Genomic DNA, 14072 nt, shown 5'->3' on the forward strand with positions numbered 1-14072 from the left:
CAAAGTTGCCCAGGGTGGCAGTGCAGCCTCTGACTGAAATGTAGCAGTCATCAGGAGCTTCTTCGGCACAGGAGCAGAGACAATGCCAGTGCCTCTGGGTGCAGGGATGAGACGAACCAGCACAGAGCCACAGAGGCCTGTCACCTTGCATGGAACAGTGTGGGGCTTGCCAATCAATCTTGTTCCCCCAGTAGCCTCTCCACACAGGGACGATGGAAAGCTTGGCCAAGATGATGGCCCCTCAGATGGCAGTGGCAACCTCCTTGGAGCACTTAACACCAAGACCAGCATGACCATTGTAGTCCCAATAGCGACAAATGCCTTGAACCTGGTCCGCTGGCCAGCCCGAGTCTGCTTCTGCACTGGCATGATTTTCAGAACCTCATCCTTTAGGGATGCACCCAGGAAAAAGTCAATGTTCGTAGACTCCTTAATAGGCAGGGAGAGCAGGTAGATCTCCTCCAGAGACTTGATCTTCATGTCCTTAACCAGGCGGTCCAGCTTGGTGACAGGGATCCATTCCTTCTCTTCAGCTTTACCTCCATGAGCCCCGTGGCCTCGACCATGACTTCGGTCCCTAAGACCACTGCCAAATCTTCTGCTGAATGCTGTGGCCTCCCAATCCTGTGGTTCCCCAGGCCCTCACACTGCACCAGCGTCCCAGAGAAGAGGCGGCCTGATTTATTTTATTCCTCGAAAATAAATTGGTGTTCTCATGTGTGAGTGTGTGACAGGCCAGATGACAACCTCAGGTGTCATCCTCAGGCACTCCCCCAGTTTCCTTTTTGAAATAGGGTCTCTCATTGTCCTGCAACTATCCAAGTAGGCCAGCCTGGATGAACAATGAGCCTTAGGATAATCCCTGTCTCTGCTTCCCTAACACTAGGCTTACATGGACATAACTACCACACCCAGCTTTTAAAAACATTATTATTATTTTTAAAGATTTATTTATTTTAATGTATATGAGTGATCTGTCTTCACAGACACAGGAAGAGGGAATCAGATCCCATTACAGATGGTTGTGAGCTACCGTGTGATTGCTGGGAATTGAACTCAGGACCTCTGGAAGAGCAGTCAGTACTCTTAACCACTGAGCCATCTCTCTGGCCCCTTTGAAAAAATTTTAATAAGTATTCTGGAGATCAAATTCAAGTCCTTACACTATCTATCCAGTTGTAAAACCAAAAACCTCAAACTACAAAGGACACATGTGCTGGCTAGTTTTATATTTGACACAAGCTGGAGTTACAGGAAAGGGGGGACTCTCAATTGAGAAAACGCCTCCATAAGATCGGGCTGTGGACAAGCCTGTAGGCCATTTCCTTAATTAGTGATAGGGGCTGGGGCAGCCCATTGTGGGTGATGCAATCCCTGGCTGGTGGTCCTGGGTTCTATAAGAAAGCCCGCTGAGTAGAACATGGGAAACAAGCCAGTAAGGAGCACCCCTCCATGGCCTCTGCATGGCCTCTGCATCAGCTCCTGCTCCAGGCTCTCACCCTGTGTGAGCTCCTGCCCTGACTTCCTTCAGTGATGAACTACAGTATGGAAGTGTAAGCCAAGTAATCCCTTTCCTCCCTAGCTTGCTGTTGGTCATGGCGTTTCATCACAGCCATAGAAATCTAACCAAGACATATCTGTATCCAGCAGTACATAACCCATATGGGTTAACAGCCAAAATAAGGATACAGAGAATTCCTCAACTCAGTAAGATTAAGAAACAAGGCTGGAGCTGGAGAGGTGGCTCAAGAGTCAAGAGCACTGTTTTTCCAGAGGACCCAAGTTTAATTAGTTCCAGGGGAGCTGACATCCTTGAGCAGACATGAACTCAGGCAAAACATCAGTGCACATAAAATAAATAAATCTTAAAAAGAGAGAAAGAAGCCAGGCGGTGGTGGCGCACACCTTTAATCCCAGCACTTGGGAGGCAGAAGCAGGCAGATTTCTGAGTTCGAGGCCAGCCTGGTCTACAGAGTGAGTTCCAGGACAGCCAGGGCTACACAGAGAAACCCTGTCTCGAAAAACAACAACAAAAAAAATGTAAATTCAAAATGACAATGACTTCTATTCACAGGAAATGTCCACTGAAAGTCAGCTGAGCGGACCTTTGTGTCAGAGTGGAGCCTGACGAATCACATTACTTCACAGAACACCTCTACACACAGGCAGGTGCAAAGGACCTAGCATGACTACCCCAAAATTATTTCCAGAAGAAACTCTGGAGTCAAGCCTGAGGCTATGATTTCAATGCTCTTCACATCACTGGGTAACTACTGGAAAGAACCCAGATCCCAAAGAAGCAACAGACTTACGTTCAAGTCCATTCACAAAACAGAAGTCCACGCAGTCTTATAAGGCCGTGCACTAAGGCTACACACGTGAACAACGGCAACCCTTGGGAACAGACAAGGGTTGGGGGGAGAGGGGAAGTGAGATGAAGAATACTCCCAGCATGTTATCCATGGCTATACTAGAACCCAGGTAAACTGGAACCATGAGAAACATGAGGGCATCCAACATCAACCTGGAGCAGTGCGAATTCTTGGAGGAAAGGGGCGTAGTGCAGCCTAGCCTGCCAAGGCTCTAGTTTATTAAAAAGCTGCTGAGCCTAGTGAACCTTTCAGACCTGAGAAGGCTACCGATGGTCCTTTAGGCATTGGTTATGTTATTTTTGATGCTTTCTCATATATTTGAAATGTTTGTAACATAATTTTTATTTTAAAAAACTCAGACATGGTGGCGCATGCCTTTAGTCCCAGCAGAAGCAGGTTTAAGACCAGCTCCAAGTTTGAGACCAGCCTGGTCCACATAGTGAGCCCCAGAACTGTCAGAAGGTCAGAAGTAGAGAGAACCTGTCTCAAAAAAACAAATAAAGCCAAACAAAACTCAGACAATGGACCCAGAAAACATTCAAATACTAACCAATTGTGCATAAGGAACACAAAGAATGTAATTTGTTGACTGAAAGTCATCTTGTGTAAGATACAGAAGTGGTGTGAGAGCCAGGGCCAGCTTTGGGTGGAGCACGGTGCTGGTGAGGAGCCCCACAGGGATCCCAGGCTCTGTGAGGAGCACTAGTGGGCTGCTCTGCTTTGAAGGCTAGAACTAAGAGAGAGCTGAGGTTAGGCCACCGTCGTCTATCATTCACCATCCTCCGTGGGCTAGTCTCTCAGGCAGGTGGAAACATAAGCCAGCCACTAGGGAGAGGGCAGGCTGGCTGTCTAACACAGCTTTGAGTCTGTGTGGCCGGACTGAGGAAGGAGACAGTGCTGTAGGAGCCGAGTCAGAGCCTGCAGGGCCCACACTGCAAAGGGGAGAGGCTGCAGAGCGGCAAATCGGAGGATATGAATAATCCAGGACAAATTGCAGAATAGGTGGAGACCTAAGATGGTACTGTAGACACAGAAATGAGATAGGATGTGAGTTACAAACTGATGGACACAGAACACAGGGAAGGAGGAGGTAGGGGATGATCTCAGACCTAGAGACCTGTGAGAGAGACTAGCTGCGGGGAGCTGGAGATAACGGAGAGAGGGACAGACAGTGGGACAACCCAGGAAAGGAACAGGGAAGGCACTGGTCATGTCTGCTTGCCCAGGGGACAGAAGAAAGATTTTATGTCCAGGTGAGGGTAAAGGAGGAAGAGACTGGAAGCTGGAGAGATAGCTCAACAGTCAGGAGCATGAGCTGCCCTTCCAGAGGGCTTGGGTTTGATTCTCACCCCCACACGGTGGTTCACAACCATCTGTAACTGTAGCCCTAGGGACTCCAATGCCCTCTTCTGGCCTCTGTAGGCACCAGGTACACATGAGGTACACAAACATACATGTAGACAAAACACTCATAACATACATATATGCATACACATACATACATATTTTTTTATAATGTAATCAAGGACTTGGCTCAGTTAAGAGCCTGTTTAATTCCCGGTACCCATATAATTAGCTAAAGACTGTCCTTCACTCTAGTTCCTCTCTATCCCAGTGCTTTTTAAAAAAAAAAAAAAATTATTTATTTTAGGTATATGAGTACATTGTCACTAACCTCAGGCACACCAGAAGAGGGCATCAGATCCCTTTACAGATGGTTGTGAGCCACCATGTGGTTGCTGGGAATTGAACTCAGGATCTCTGAAAGAGCAGTCAGTGCTCTTAACCACTGAGCCATCTCTCCAACCCCTCTAGTGCTCTGTTTTGACCCACAAGTGCACCAGGAACACACATGGTACACATAAATCTATGCAGGCAAACACTCAATTACAATAAATAAATATAAAAAAGTTTTAAAAAAGAGACTGGCAGAGAGACTTTCCAGTGAGACTCCAGGCAGGAGAAGGCACACCTGGGAGAATGACCTGGGGCAGAAGAGTGGGGCGGGGCCAGGCTTTACCAGTTCTCCACTCCTGTATCCTTCAGCCTGGGAATGCAAGTTCCACCCAGGCAGGAACTATCCCAACTCACTCACTCATTGTGCAGAACCCCACCTGGGGCCTGCACAAGGTGGCTCTGAATACATCATTGCTAATTACACATGCAGCTGGTCCCTTCCAGAGCTTTGTGGAAGCCCCCTTTGAGCCCAAGAGGGTGGCTGCTGAGAAGGAACTTAAGGTTGGTCTGTAGAGTCTACATTCATAAGACACATGTGCCACTTATTGATCCTAAAAATCCTTAGACATTGAGGTGCCCTCTACTGGACAAGGAGGCAGCTCTGTCATCAATAAAGTCAAACCAAGCTATTCTAGGGAGGTCCAGCCACTGGACACAGTTGTGAAAACAACCAAACAGGCTGAAAACCATGTGCCTAAGATGAGCCGGAGCCACACCCCTGACAAAGAGCCTGATGTCTAGTGATGCTAGGGTCAGTTTGCACACCCCTCCCCAGGCTTGGAAAGGAGTCTGGTCTGTGTGCTGGCATAGCTCGTCCCCTACACCCCTGTGTGTGCTCCGCTCTGCCCAGATCTCTGCTGGGGCCATCAGGAGTGGCCCTGAGCATCTTGTGGGTTTGAATAAGGAGGCTCTGAAAAGACCCAACAAGAGAAAGCAGCAAGAGGTAAGGGAAAGGAGTTAAGAGAAGCTGAACTCATGAGTCACCCCCAATGACAGCAAGCAAGACCGCCAAGAGATGAACTGGTGGCTGACTGAGTCACTCTTCTTATTTACTCTATTACTCGCCTCTCAAACCACATTGCCAGCTGTAATTGCATTTCAATTCATGTTTAACACACACATAACTTAGCTGGATGCTGGCATCCAATATCCCAGACACAGAAAGGCAGAATGGAAAAGAGCCAGCTAATTCAGTAAGCATTCTTCACGGGTCTGGTACAGCCAGTGTGTACCCAGGTTGCGCTGGTGCTGGGATGCAGTGACATGGACTACAGCTCCTCTGACTTCAGGGTCTGCTGCACAGACACGATGTAACTGCACAGGGAAAGGGGTGAGGTACAAGTGCAAGGTCACAGAGTCAGGAATGGCAGTGCACTGTGGAGTTGCTGCACAGAGTTCAAGGGGGCAGAGCAAAGGCACTCTTACAGCACAGGGAATCCCATGCATTTGCTAAACATCCACCCAGTACAGGGTGCTGGAGTTGTTCTAGAAAGATAGCCAATAAATTTGCTCTTGAAGCTAAAACCATACAGCCAGGTCCCGTTCTGGATGGGATGGGGCAGGGTGTGGGGCTGCAGATGGGGGAGAGTTGCCAGTCAGTGGCTTGGGAGCAATGGGGGAGGTGAGAGCAGAGCCATAGGACTAAGAGTAAGACAGTCCTTATCAACAAGGAACAGTGCAGAGTGGCTGCCCACTTGTCAGCAGGCTGGCCCCTCTAAGTCTGTGTCCTGGCCTGTCCTTCCCAAGTCTGAAAGCTTCATAGACATTGCAGACATGTCATCCTAAATGATGACTCAGGGAAACAAGGTGGGAAATGGGGATCAGAAGGGAAAGTCAATGAAGTCTGTGGGTATACAAGAACATCAACTGAAACACACACACACACACACACACACACACACACACAAAAAAAAACCACCCAGTTCCCTCCTAAACAAAAGACACACACTACAATTAACAACCAGTTGAATATACAGAAGAACCCGGTATTCAGGAATGATGTCATTACCAAACATCAAACCCTCTCTCTGGGGCTACACCTTTAGTCCCAGCACTTGGAGGCAGAGGCAGGTGAAGCAGATTGTATTAGTCGGGGTGGGGGTGTCTGTGGAGCCAAAACTGATAGAATGAATGTATGTGTTTATGTGTGCGTATAAATATATATGAAAAAACACTTATGTGGGGATTTATTACAGTGGCTTACAGGCTGTGGTCCAGCTAGTCCAACAATGGCTATCCACCAATGGAAAATCCAAGAATCCAATAGTGTTCAGTCCACAAGGCTGGATGTCTCAGCTGGTCTTCAGTACACAGCAGAATTCCATAAAAGTAGACTCTAATGCCAGTGAAGGAATGGACTTGCTAGTGAGAGTAAGCTGGCAAAGAGCAAAAGCTTCCTTCTCCCAAGGCCTTTCTATAGGCTTTGGTAGAAGGTGTGGCTCATGTTAAAGGTGGATCCCATCTTAAAAGATCTGGATTAAAGATGTGTCTTCACACTTTAAATGATGTAATTAGGGGAAAGTCTCTCACAGGTGTAGCCAGCTGCTTGGGTTTTAACCTAATTCCAGATGTAGTCAAGTTGACAACTAAGAATTGCCATCACAGGAATGTAAACAAATTCAGATAAATTGAAATTATGTATCTTTTCTCATCATAGTGCAATAAAACTTAAATCAAAAAAGAAAAGAAAAGAAAAAATATTTAAAAAATACAGCAAAAACCAGGAGAGTCACTAAGGTTTTCCATTCTTGGCATACTGTCACACATGGAAACTGTCCATGCCAGTCTCACACTATTTAAAATCTGCTTTTCCAGTTTTCCTCTTCTTGGTCTATATTTTGCTTAGTTTCTTTTTACTATCAGAGTTTCTGGGTTACTGCGCTTTTTACAAAGACTTGATTCTTAATTAACAATAGTCTCTTTTAAAATTCTGATTTTGTCCTTCGGTCTTTCTATATCTTCTGGCTATTTAAGCTGTGAGACTATATGCAGTGGTTAGAGACACAGGCAGCCAGAGCCCCTAGAAAAAGAGCACTGGAAAAGAACTGTACACACAACAGTCAGAAACACTGCAAACTTAGCCATGACTATAAACCCGTAGATTCCAGATAAATAACAGGCAGACAGAATAACCGTTAGGAAATTCATCAAAATGCTGATATCCAGCGAGTTGGGGGTGGGGTTGGGGGTAAAAAGCAAACAAGCCTCAGAAGACAGAGGAGTTGAGGTAAGAGTGACAGCTGACTTCCATAAGAAACAAAGCAAGCTGAAAGATAATGGGGCCTAAGAATCCTATACCAAAGGAGAACGAGTAATAATAGAGAGGAAACAATAAATTATTCAGGCACGAAAACGATGAGCCATTACATTGCCAGCAGAGAGCACAGGAAGTCTCCTCCACAGCTTGTTCTTCAGGTTGAAGGGAAGCCACATCAGATGAAAACTGGGAACACTGAGCAATGAGTACAAGACATGGCAATATAAGGACAACTGTAGGAATTAACTATTCCCTATATCTTTTTCTAAGATAATGAAAATTTAAACAAAAGCTGCTAAGCATGCTTTGTGGGGTTTCTGGTGTGCAGAGAGGGAAAACGTATAGCAGTCACAGCACAAAAGCCAGGAAGGAAGGAAGCACTGAGCTGTCCGTGAAAGACAGACTGTGTGGCGTGCTAAAGAGGTGAAGCCAGAGTAACTACTGAGAAACGATGGACAAGCACTGCCGAGAGCTGGCTCAGCAGTTAAGTTCTCTTACAGAGGACAAGGTTCAATTCCAGCACCCACACTGTGGCTCACAATCATCTCCAATTCCAGTTTATGGGGATCAGATGCCCAATTCTGGCCTCCATGGGTACCAGGGACATACATACATGTATATAGGCAAGCACTCATACATATAAAGTAAAAAGAAATCTTTTTTAAAAATCCATATAGTAAGATAACAAAGAAAATAAAATGGGATAAAAATAATTTAAAAGATTTAGGGAGCGCTGGGGATACAGCTCAGTGGTACAAAATTTGCCTAGAACAATCTAAATTCTGGGCTTTATTTCCAGTACTAAAAGAAAAAAGAAAAAAGGAAAGACACTGAAGAAAGGGGGAAAGGAGCTGTCTTGGTTTCTTCTCTGTTACTGTGATAAAACACCATGACCAAAGTGAGCTATGAACAAACTGGCTCGGCAGTTGCAGGGTGAGTCTGTCATGGTGGGGGGCTTGACGACAGAGCCTGCATCTTCAGACAAAAGCACAAGGCAGATAAAGAACTGATGACTGGGTGAGGCTCTATACTTTCATGGCCTGCTCCAGTGACGCACTTCCTCCAGGAAGGCTGTGTACCCTAAACCTCCCCAGATTATCACCACCAATTGGGGACCAAGGGTTCAAATGTCTAAGCCTGTTGGAGACACTTCTCATTCAAACCAGCACAGAAACCAGAAACAGATGGGGATGGGGAACAACAGATAACAGCAAACTAGGGGGAGTTAAACCCAAACACATCAATAACTGCTTTAAAGGTAAGTGATCTAAAGAAATAGACTGAATAATAGACTGTTTATACAAATCCCAGTTTAAATATAAAGACACAGATCGATTCAAAGGGACAGCGTGGAAAAGGATGTTTCATGTCAACACTAATCCTAAGAAAACTAGCACTGTATCCTATTCCACCCCAAAGTGCCTTCAGAGCAGAGCCACTCAAAATGATAAGGGGCCAATCTAGGAGAATGGTATACAATTCTAATATTTATGCACTTAACAGAACTGCAAAAGGCAGAAAGCAAGAACTAAAAAGTAAACAAACCAATAATCCATAATTATAGTCAGAGATTCCAGTACCTGTCTCTTGATAACTGAAAAAAATAGACAGAAGAACAGTTGGCATCTAGAAGATGTGAATGATACAGTCAACCCACCAGGCCTTCCTGACACCTGTGGAAAACTCAACTGTTATAACAACAGAATATGCTTTCAGATGTACTAGAGTGTTTCCAAGACAAACCACAGAGTAGGCTGTGAGATAACTGGGAAGGGACAGAGAACACAGATCAGTCCTTTTGAGTAAAAGTCTTTCATAATCCCACCACGGAAAGCTAAGGTGACATCTACTCCCAAAGGTTCCCAAAGAAGAATACTGGTCCTTGCACCTAAGGAAGTAGGCTTGGTGTCATGATTAGCCCTAGTGGTCAGTGTGACACATCCAGGAGGAGAAAGCCTCAACTGAAGACCTGCTCCATCAGACTGGCTTCTATGCATGTCTGTGGAACATTTTCTTAATTGTTCATTGATGCAGGAAGGCCTAGCCTCCCTACTTCTCAATCATGGGCAGTACCATCTCTGGACAGGTGGTTCTAGGCTGTGTAAGAAAGGTAGCTGAGCAAGTCAGTGAGCAGCATCTCCCACTGTCTGCATTAGCTCCTGTCTCAGGCCTTACCTTGGCTTCCCTGGTGATGGACTGTCACCACTCCTCTCTCTATTTGGTTTTGGTCAAGGTGCTTATTATAGAAACAGAGAAGTAACTAGGCCACTTGGTTAACGTGTGATCTGTGCTACAGTGAACACATGACTCAGATCAGAGCATATGTGAGTTAGGTCTCATGGAAGGAGCCACAGTAGCACTGGCTGGGGAGTGGACAGTGTTTGTAATGGGTGACCAGAGATGAACTGCCCTGGAGGGCAGCTGAATGAACATCTGCCTTCCCCAGCCCACTGCACCTTACCTGGATCTGACTGCCTTGACTGTCTTGATTACCTAGAAGGCCTGGGTTTTTATACACAGCCTGTAGGACAGGACAAATACAGCTTGCAGCCTGTGTATATCCCATGATTTGCAGATGGCTTTTATATTCCTTAAGGATTTAAAACACAACCATATGCCACAGAGATCACACACAGCTCATAAATGTTAAAAATATTATCAGGTCTACAGGAGAAGGCTTCCAATACTTAGTCTTATGTTCTCTGGGCACATGGAAGAGAGCAAGTGGTTGATAATGCACACGTCTAGAAAAGTCCCAAATGTGAAAGCAAAACAGCACACATTAAAATAAAACCCTGATCAAGAGATAGATAAAGAGGTATTAGACAGCTTTGTGAATGAATTAAAATTCTCTGACATGATGCAGCCAATGCCCAGGTCAGAAGGAAATTCTTAGCATAATGCTTGTGTGTATTGGGAGGCGGGTTGCCAAATCAGTGGACAGAACTCTCCCTTAAAACCAGGCTGCTAAGTCTAAAGATGATGAGAAAAAAAACAATAAGAGAGAAAAAAGAAAGCCAATAAAACTTCGAGAAAATAAAACTGGAAAAAAAACTAGTCTTAGGAGGGAAAAAAGGAGATAATTGATAAAAAGGAGACAATTATCAATTATCATTATTGAGAATTAAATAATTAAGCAACAGATCTTATAAAACTAAAAACAAAATAAGGGAACATTATGAAGAACTTTATGCCTGGACACCAGAAAACCTAACTGATTGGAAAATGTCTTATTGGACATAAACTACTAATATTCATCAAGAATAGCTAACACCTGGGGTATGGAGACAGCTCAGCAATTAACAACACTGGCTGTTCTTGCAGAGAACACAGGTTTGGTTCCCAGAACTCACATGAGGTGGCTCACAATAGCCTGTAACTCCAGTTCTTGTGTGTGTATTTGGAAGGGGGGAGGGGGAAGGGTGTTAGAATGTTCTGCAGCCACCAGCATGTACACATGTACATACTCAGGACTCATACGCACACTCAGATCCCTCTATTTAAGAAAAAGGAAATGTTACAAATTATTTAATCCATCCATCTGTCCATCCATCCATCCATCTATCTGTCCATCCATCCATCTTCCTTTCTATGTATTTTTGAACTACTAGGGATTGAATCCAGGGTCTTGAACAAGCTAGACAGGCGTTCTACCACTTAGCTACATCCTTAGCCTATTACAAACTTTTCAACATATTGACCCAGAGAGTTTTCAAGGGTAAATTCTACAAACATTTAAAGAAAAAAAATACCAAATTTACAGTAAATATTTCTGAAACCAGAAAAGTGACACTCTTTAACAATATCAGAGCCAAAGAGATTACAAGAGCAGGGAGCCACAGTAATCCATACTTCTCATGAACATGTATATAACATTTCTGTTTTCCTTTCCTCTTTTCTTTCCCAAAGTTTCATGCATGCTATGAAAGTGCTCAACCACCGACTACATCCCTAGCCCTACATAACATTTCTTAACACATTTCTAGCAAATGAAATCAAGCAATATATAAAAAAAACAATCTTTTATGTCCACATGGAATTTACCCCAGGAATTCATGTTTGGCTTAACATTGGGACATCAGTGTGCTCCATCACACCAGGAACTAAAGAAAAGCTGCCCCTATGGCAACAGCAGGAGCATGTAAAACATTTGACAAAATTATACTTACATGTAAAACTAAAGCTTTCTAGAAGGGTGCTCCCTGCTACACAGTATCTACAGATAAACCTACAGCTAGCACCACATTTAAACAGCCAAACATTGAAAGCTTTTCGCCTAAGGTTGGAAACAGGGCGTGGAAATCTGAATTCATAACTGTTAGTCAATAGTGCACTGGACATGCTAGCCACTGATATAAGGCAGGAAAAAGAAATTGTAAAGGATATGAGATAAGGAAGAAATAAAACTTTGTATTCATAGACACCATTGCTACCTATGTAGACATTGAAGGGATGGTTTTTAAAGCATTAAGAACTAATTTAACAGCAACAATAGCAACCTGTACTCTTATAAATGAGAATAAAATAAGTAGCATTTCACAAGAGACTAGAAAATATGAGATAACTAAGGATAACTTTGATTAAATATCTGTACAAATTACATACTGAAAAAGAAAAGGTGGTTGAAATTTCAAAATATTTAAATACCATATTCATAGACATAAAGACCCAGAACTGTTAACATATTCAATATCTGCAAAGTGACCCATATATTAATACAGCTGCACACACAGTCCCAGCAGAGTGTTTTTAGGCACTGATGTAAGGATTCTTAAACTTCTATTACAATTCAAAAGTCCTAGGACAACCAAAGAAACACTGAAGAGAACAGAGTGGAGGACTACCCCATTTCAACACTGGCTTCAAAAATGGCTTTAAAGCCAAGGTCACCAAAGGCCCTGGAACACAGAGCACAGCAGTAGACTGGAGTCTATCAAGCAATTGATTTTAGACAATAGGGTCATGTTAATTCACTGAAGAAAGAGTAATCTTCAAAGATTACAACACAATAAACAATAGGCTAAAAAGTGACCCTTGGCCCACACATCAAGGTATACATAAAAATTAACTCCAATAAGTCACTGCCTTAACTGTAAATGCTAAAGCCATTCCACTGCTGGGTATTAACAAAGGGAATGAATGCATGTATGTGTGCACATCCACAGCAGCTTTGTTCTGATTAGGCCAACTGGGAATAGTACAAATGCCACCTCATGTCAGCTGAGATGTAATGCAGGTCAACTCCTTAGACAGAACAGAACTACTGAAAACCTCCACAATGTGAGGGCATCACCAAATAACTACACTACCCTTGGCAGGGGGAGGGTGGGGGAGGCAGGGAGGCAGGCAGGCAGGCAGGCAGGCAGGCAGGCAGGCAGGCAGGCAGGTAGGGAGGCAGGCAGGCAGGCAGGCAGGCAGACAGGCAGCTAAAGTGGATCCGTGCCTCCCTACTGATGGGGATGGGGATGAGAGCAGACAACTGAGGCAGGAGAAGCCTTTGGAGATGATGATGGCTACACAGACTGATGCTCAGCTTCATCAAATAGTATACTTTAGATATATCGGCTGTAAGAATTTCTTCCCCAGGAAGATGTAAACAATATGTAGTTCTCCTTGTAAGGCCCCACAACAAACCAAAGTACAATCCCACCAAGATCATCGTGGGGACCTTCTGAGTTTATTGGGCTTACTTACAGACCACGGGCAAAGGTTATTTCCAAGTACGTGGGGATCCCAAAGACATCACACTGGAAGGTCTTTAGCTACCTCTCATTAGAAATCATTGTGCCCAGAAAGAAGGGTCCACCATTTTTCAACTCAGAATCCTACTTTCAGGAAAGGAGAGAAAATCAAGGCAATCTCAGAAAGAAGAAAACAAAATTAATAAAAACAAATAAATATGGATTTCCTCCTCCTGAATCTCCTCAGTCATATGTGATGTGGTGATGGCAGAATACCATGTGCCATTAAGGGTATGTGCAGGAAACACTCAAGATGTTCTGTGTTATTAATGAAGGCTGGTGAAGGAAAGGGATGCTTTGTATTTCACTTGAAAACTGGTAAAATGATATTGGTAGACTTATAGTATAATACCTAATACAAGGAACAACCACTCAAAACACTTCAATAAGCCAGATACTAACAAATGGTGAATTAATCCAAAAGAAAACAGAAACAAAAACAGACACTGAATGGAAAACATGAATGAAGAATGAATGAATAGTCCCACAACACCCAGGGAAGCTCCACTCCCAGGTGCTCTGACACACCCAGGATCAGAGGTAAGCAGGAACCAACATCTGTCCCAACACTGGGAGTAACTGGGACCAGTGGGACTAAGCACTTAGGAACTCCTCCAGCCTAGTGACTCCGGTTCCTTCCGGTCTGTCTGGGTTAGTGTTCTGAGCAGACCTTGGGCACAAGCTCTGCAGCCAGTCCCACAACACACAGAGAAAGCCACACTTCCAGGTGATCTAACAAGCCCAGAATCCCAGGATCCCAGAATCACAGGATCCCAGAGGCAGCTTGACTCTGAGGAGTTCTGACACAACCAGGATCACAGGAAGGACATGCTCCAGTCAGATTTAGCAAGGGCAAGTAGCACTAGAGTTAACCAGATGGCACTAGAGTTAACCAGATGGGGGGGGGGCAAGCGTAAGAAAATAAATAACACAAACCAAGGTCACTTGCCATCATCAGAACCCAAT

The 14072-nt window shown here is 44.3% G+C and overlaps 1 protein-coding gene across 4 annotated transcripts in view; it reads right to left on the reverse strand.

Moving 5' to 3' along the window:
* The window catches only part of Mvb12b (multivesicular body subunit 12B), a 163512-nt gene that overhangs the window by 121863 nt on the left and 27577 nt on the right, over positions 1 to 14072 (reverse strand). The gene's annotated exons all lie outside the window — the stretch shown is intronic.

Source organism: Mastomys coucha, unplaced genomic scaffold, assembly GCF_008632895.1.
Source record: "Mastomys coucha isolate ucsf_1 unplaced genomic scaffold, UCSF_Mcou_1 pScaffold15, whole genome shotgun sequence".
Lineage (NCBI taxonomy): Eukaryota > Metazoa > Chordata > Mammalia > Rodentia > Muridae > Mastomys > Mastomys coucha.